The 6,871-nt window shown below is 39.1% G+C and overlaps 1 long non-coding RNA gene across 1 annotated transcript; it reads left to right on the top strand.

The window, feature by feature from the left end:
- The first annotated feature begins 5,483 nt into the window (after window positions 1-5,483).
- LOC137248267 (uncharacterized) lies at window positions 5,484-6,302 on the top strand. Its single transcript, XR_010952141.1, has 3 exons — window positions 5,484-5,641; window positions 5,914-6,103; window positions 6,176-6,302. It is a non-coding gene; the product is annotated as an uncharacterized lncRNA (long non-coding RNA).
- Window positions 6,303-6,871: the final 569 nt, after the last annotated feature.

The following is a 6,871-nucleotide window of genomic DNA, read 5'->3' as shown; positions in this document are numbered from 1 at the left end:
CATCGCCCGAAGCAGTCATACATGCCCAAACCACAACACTCCCACCGCCTTGTTTCACAGACGCACGTAAATTCTTCGTAACAAGTTGTTTGTTGGGCTTACGCCAAACCATCGATCTTACGTGTGACCCAAATATGTTAAACGTGGACTCGTCAGAAAATATTACAATATTCCAAAAAGTCGAATCCTTCAAAATATGATTTTTGGCGAATTTCAAATGACTAAACTTATTATTTGAATTAATTAACGGCCTTTGAGTGAAATTCGAGTATGAAAATCATGTGATCGTAAGATACGGTGGACTGCTGATGCACTATATTCCTTCCCAAGGAAGTTTTCACTTGATCAGCCAATTTTTGTGCCCACAATTTGGAATTTTCACTAATTTTTCTGTGGTTTGCACACAAAGTATATTAACTTAGATTGAATACCGGTTGGTTGTACAGGTATAAAAAAATCGAGATAGATGTAGACTTCCAACGTTTGTCCGTTAACACGATCTTACTTACTTACTTAATTGGCGCTTAACCGTCTAAACGGTTATGGCCGTCCATCAAGGGGCGCCAGTCGCTCCTTCGCTCCGCCAACCGGCGCCAATTGGTCACACCAAGGGAGTTTAAATCGTTTTCCACCTGGTCCTTCCAACGGAGTAGGGGCCGCCCTCTACCTCTGCTTCCATAGGCGGGTTCCGGAGCATCATCTTTCATTCGCATAACATGGCCTAGCCAGCGCAGCCGCTGCGTTTTAATTCCCTGGACTATGTTGATGTCTGCGTATAGCTCGTACAACTCATCATTAAATCTTCTTCGGTACTCCCCATCGCCAACGCGTAGAGTTCCATAAATCTATCGAAGAACTTTTTTCTCGATCACTCCCAAAGCCGTTTCATCTGCTGTTGTCATGGTCCATGCTTCTACCCCATATAGCAGGACGGGTACGATAAGTGACTTGTAGAGTATGATTTTCATTCGCCGAGAGAGGACTTTTCTTTTCAATTGCCTACCTAGTCCAAAGTAGCATTTATTGGCAAAATTGATTCTTCGCTGGATTTCTGTGCTGATGTTGTTGGTAGTGTTGATACTGGTTCCCAAATAAACGAAGTATTTTACTATTTCGAAATTATGGCTGTTAAGGCGTGGTTGCCAAGGCGCATATGCGCTGACTCTTTGCTCGATGACAGCAGATACTTCGTTTTGTCCTCATTCACCATCAAACCCAACTTTACCGCTTCTTTTTCCAGTTTGGAGTAAGCAAAGCTAACAGCGCGGGTGTTTAGGCCGATGAAATCAATGTCATCAGCATATGCCAGTAATTGCACGCTTTTATAGTATATTGCTCCAGTGCGGTTAAGTTCTGCAACTAGTATAATTTTCTCCAGCATCAAATTAAAGAAATCGCGCGTTAGGGGGTCACCCTGTCTGGAGAGGTCCTTCCCAATTCTGACTGAGCTGGTAGTGTTGCTCAACGTCGTATTGCACAGCCGTATAAGTTTTGCGGGGAAACCAAATTCAGACATAGTGGCATATAGGCAGCTCCTTTTCGTGCTGTCGAAGACGGCTTTAAAGTCGATGAAGGGGTGATGTGTGTCTATTCTTTTTTCACGGGTTTTTTCTAGATTTGGCACATTGTGAAAATCTGGTCGATGGTAGATTTACCAGGTCTGAAGCCGCGCTGATAAGGTCCAATCAGCCGGTTTACGGTGGGCTTCAATCTTTCGCACAATACACTTAAAAGGACCTTACATGCGATATTGAGAAGGCTGATTCCACGATAGTTGGTGCATTTTGCAGTATCCCCCTTCTTGTGGACTGGACAAAGAACACTTAGATTCCAACCGTCGGACATGCACTCTTCCGCCCATATTTTACTAAGAAGCTGCTGCATGCGCCTTACCAAATCCTCGCCGCCGTACTTGAATACCTCCGCATGCAATCCATCAGCGCCCACGGCCTTGTTGGTTTTCAATCTGGTTATTGCTATTCTAACTTCGTCATAATCGGGCGGGGGGACATATATTCCATCATCATCGATTGCGAGATCGGGGTCTTCATCTCTTCGCGCTAAATTGCTGCCTCCATTTAGGAGAACAGAGAAGTGTTCCCTCCATAATCTAAGCACTCTCTGGACATCAGTTACAAGAACGCCGTTTTCGTTCCTACAGGAGCTTGCCCCGGTCTTAAAACCTTCGGTCTGTCGCCGTATTTTACGGTAAAATTTTCGGGCGTTATTCTTGGTGGCTAGCAGCTCAAGCTCCTCGCATTCACGCCTTTCTGCTTCTGCTTTTTTCTTCCTGAAAAGGCGTCTCGCTTCATTTTTCAACTCACGATGGCGTTCGCACACTCCTCTTGTCGCGCTCGCTTTTAACGTAGCCCTGTAGGCAGCGTATTTTCTTTCAGTTGCAACGCGGCACTCTTCACCGTACCAGTTGTTTTTTCGTGGTCGCCGGTAACCAACTTTTTCCTCGGCGGCAGTACGAAGTCCTTTGGAAATATACTCCCACTGCTCCTGTATTCACATCTAAAACACTGGAGGCATGCCGTCCGTCTATCACAACGTGATCGATCTGATTGCGAGTATTTCGATCAGGAGATAGCCATGTAGCTTGATGTATCTTTTTATGAATGAACCTCGTGCTGGATATGACCATGTTTCGAGCACCGGCAAAGTCAATCAGCCTCAGTCCGTTAGGAGAAGTTTCATTGTGTAGGCTGAACCACGCCCACTTTATATATACATATAAAATTTAGGTAAACACAAAAACCTTTATATTTAGTAAATAATACACCTAGAATGTTGAAATTTGACGTGTGGACTGATATTAAGATTCCTGATAAAAATTTGAAAAAAATTTTAAAATGGGCGCGGCACCGCCCACTTGTAATAAAATCAATTTTACAAATACTATTATTCATAAATCAAAAATCGTTAAACCTATCGCAACAAAATTCGGCACTATAAGGAATGCTTTGAAGAAAAATTAAGGAAATCAGTTAAGGACCACGCCCACTTTTATATAAACGATTTCTAAAAGGCTGGTAGACGAACAAAATAAGCTATATCATTGCAAAAAAGAGCTTTATATCAATGGTATTTCATTTCCCCAGTGGATTTATAACAATAAGTTGGAAAAACTTCAAATTTTAAAAAATGGGCGTGGCACCGCCCCTTTTTGACTAAGCAATTTTCTATGTTCCGGGAGCCATAATTTGAAGAAAAATTAACGGATCCTAATAAAATTGGGTACACCGATTTTCCCTATAGCAGGAACTATTACCAGAAAAAGTGGACGAGATCGATTAAAGACCACGCCCACTTTTATATAAAAGATTTTTAAAAGGGTCATAGACGAAAATAATAAGCTATATCTTAGCGAAAAGGAGCATTATATCAATAGAATTTTACTTTCTAAATTGAATTATAACATTAAATTGGAAAACACTAAAATTTTTGAAATGGGTGTGGCACCACCCCTTTTATTACTAAGCAATTTTCAATGTTTCGGGAGCCATAACTCGAAGAAAAATTAACAGATCGTAATAAAATTGGGTAATAAATTTTCCCTATAGTAGAAAATGTTTCTGGTATAAATGGACGAAATCGTTTAAAGACCACGGCAACTTAGATATAAAACAAGTAATGAAGGCTTAGTTCGGGTGTAACCGAACATTACATACTCAGTTGAGAGCTATGAAGACAAAATAAGGGAAAATCACCATGTAGGAAAATGATCCTAGGGTAACCCTGGAATGTGTTTGTATGGCTTGTGTATCAAATGGAAGGTATTAAAGAGTATTTTAAGAAAGAGTGGGCCATAGTTCTATAGGTGGACGCCATTTAGGGATATCGCCATAAAGGTGGACCAGGGCTGACTCTAGAATTTGTTTCTACGATATGGGTATCAAATCAAAGATGTTAATGAGTATTTTAAAAGGGAGTGGTCCTTAGTTATATAAGTGGACGTCTTTTCGAGATATCGACCAAAATGTAGACCAGGTTGACCCAGAACCACTAACAGTATTCCTGCCAAGATTTCAAGGGTTTTTTGTTTCGCCCTGCAGAACTTTTTCATTCTCTTCTACTTAATATGGTAGGTGTCACAACCATTTTACAAAGTTTTTTCCAAAGTTATATTTCGCGTCAATAAACCAATCCAATTACCATGTTTCATCCCTTTTTTTCGTATTTGGCATAAAATTATGGCATTACGTAATTTTCGATATCGAAAAAGTGGGCGTGGTCATGGTCGGATTTCGGCCATATTTTATACCAAGATAAAGTTACTTCAGATAAGTACGTGGAATAAATTTAGTAAAGATATATCGATTTTTGCTCAAGTTATCGTGTTAACGGCCGAGCGGAAGGACAGACGGTCGACTGTGTATAAAAACTGAGTGTAGCCTCAACCATGTTCGCCCATTTTCATAGAAAGCAGTTATCGTCATAGAATCTATGCCCCTACCAAGTTTCACAAGGATTGATAAATTTTTGTTCGACTCATGGCATTAAAGGTATCCTAGACAAATTAAATCAAAAGGGCGGAGCCAGGCCCATTTTGAAGCTTTCTTTTATTTTTGTATTTTGTTGCACCATATCATTACTGGAGTTGAATGTTGACATAATTTACTTATATACTGTAAAGATATTAACTTTTCTTTTAAAATTTGACTTTAAAGATTTTTTTTTTAAAGTGGGCGTGGTCGTTCTCCGATTTTGCCAATTTTTATTAAGCATACATATAGCAACAGGAGTAACGTTCCTGCCAAATTTCATCATGATATCTTCAACGACTGCCAAATTACAGCTTGCAAAACTTTTAAATTACCTTCTTTTAAAAGTGGGCGGTGCCACGCCCATTTTCAAAAATTTTACTAATTTTCTATTTTGCATCATAATTTCAACTCACCTACCAAGCTTCATCTCTTTATCCGTCTTTGGTAATGAATTATCGCACTCTTTCGGTTTTTCGAAATTTTCGATATCGAGAAAGTGGGCGTGGTTATAGTTCGATATCGTTCATTTTAAATAGCGATCTGAGATGAGTGCTCAGGAACCTACATACCAAATTTCATCAAGATACCTCAAAATTTACTCAAGTTATCGTGTTAACGGACGGACGTACGGACATGGCTCAATCAAATTTTTTTTCGATCCTGATGATTTTGATATATGGAAGTCTATATCTATCTCGATTCCTTTATACCTGTACAACCAAACGTTATCCAATCAAAGTTAATATACTCTGTGAGCTCTGCTCAACTGAGTATAACAAGTTGAAACGTGTCGTAGACTAGAATAAAAAGCTATAACCCTACAAGACGGAGGTAACTAGTTCACCCACACATTCAAAGCTTTTTTCGCTCTCCACTAACACATCGACGTTTCTTGCTGTCATCGAAATGACAGCGTCTTTTTAATACGAAAATTTATTAATTATTCCGGTAAACATTTTAAAACGATGAAAAACTATAATTGTGGTAATTAAACTAAAAAACTAAAAAAGTGCTTGTGCTACGGGCTTTTAGGTGTGACGTGTGTTAGCGGTTTAGGCACTTCTAAATTAACCTGGCGCATTAACTAGATGCAGCCAAGTCCTCTTGCCACCAATTGGAATTGGAAGATTCGATTTCCAAAACCAAAAAAGGTAACGTTTTCAAGACAGTGCACAACCTAAACAAAGGTGGTATCAAAAGACGCGTGTAGAGATCCGTTTTTAGAATCTGAAAGTTGTATAGAATCGACGGGATGGCCTAGAAGGTTTCAGGTGGTCATACTAAATCGCTCCCGGGGAGTGTCCTTATCGCTACAACCAAAGCAACATTATTTACTCTTCATTCATACGTATGTGTATTTTTAAATAATAAAAAAATGTTATATTATTCTAATATATATCATCTCTGCCGGGGTGCGATTCAGCTCAGGATATGCCAAAACAACAAGAAACCTACAATTAAATGCAGATTCACGTGTCATTTGCCAAGGATTTACCGGTAAACAAGGTACTTTCCACAACCAACATGCTTTGGAATACGGTACAAAATTGGTTGGATGTATTTTCCCAAAAAAGGGTGGAACTACGCATCTTGGTTTGCCAGTATTTGCTTCGGTAATTTATATTGATTTGTATTGATTAAAAATTGCAATAGAAGATAATGTAATGTGAATTAAAATTGAATAGGTAGCCGAAGCAAAAAATGCAACTGTTGTTTATGTGCCGCCACCGGGAGCTGCTGCTGCTGTCATAGCAGTATTACAACCACATTTCTTTGATTGGTTGCATAATCGAAATTGTGCCCTAACATGATATGGTTCGCGTTAAGCACGCTCTGTTAAAGCAAAATAAATCTCGTCTAGTCGGCCCGATTGTCCAAGATCATCGCACCAGAAAGGGTAAGTAAATTGCCTACCATATTAAATATATAAACAACATGTATGAATTTGTTAATGATAATTTGTCATGCTTTTGTTGATAATCAACTGAAGAAGGCAAATACCAAAGAGTTCGAAGTTCATGTAAATACCAATTGATTTCTTTAAATAGCGTTTGGAGAACAAAACCCATATGTATGTATGCATACAACTGCATAGAAAGGGAGGGATTAATTAATTATGATCAGTAGATTTATAGGATTTTTATTATTTTCCCTGCGTCACCGTTGCCATTACATTGCGTTAAGAGAGGACATCAACACCTTACCCACAACCAATTAAAATTTTAGTAAATTTGGTCTTTTCATTACTGACTCAAAACGTGGGAAGTTATATATGTAGCATTCCATGGAGAATGGTAAATTTTAGCAGACTTTCGCATTGCGGTCATTATTAATATTCAATCCCTAGAAGGTTCAATGTAGTCATATCAATAGGTCCGGAG

Source organism: Eurosta solidaginis, chromosome 4 (genome assembly GCF_040869045.1).
Source record: "Eurosta solidaginis isolate ZX-2024a chromosome 4, ASM4086904v1, whole genome shotgun sequence".
Lineage (NCBI taxonomy): Eukaryota > Metazoa > Arthropoda > Insecta > Diptera > Tephritidae > Eurosta > Eurosta solidaginis.
Note: the sequence above shows the minus strand (reverse complement) of the source record. Positions and strands in the feature narration are given on the sequence as shown.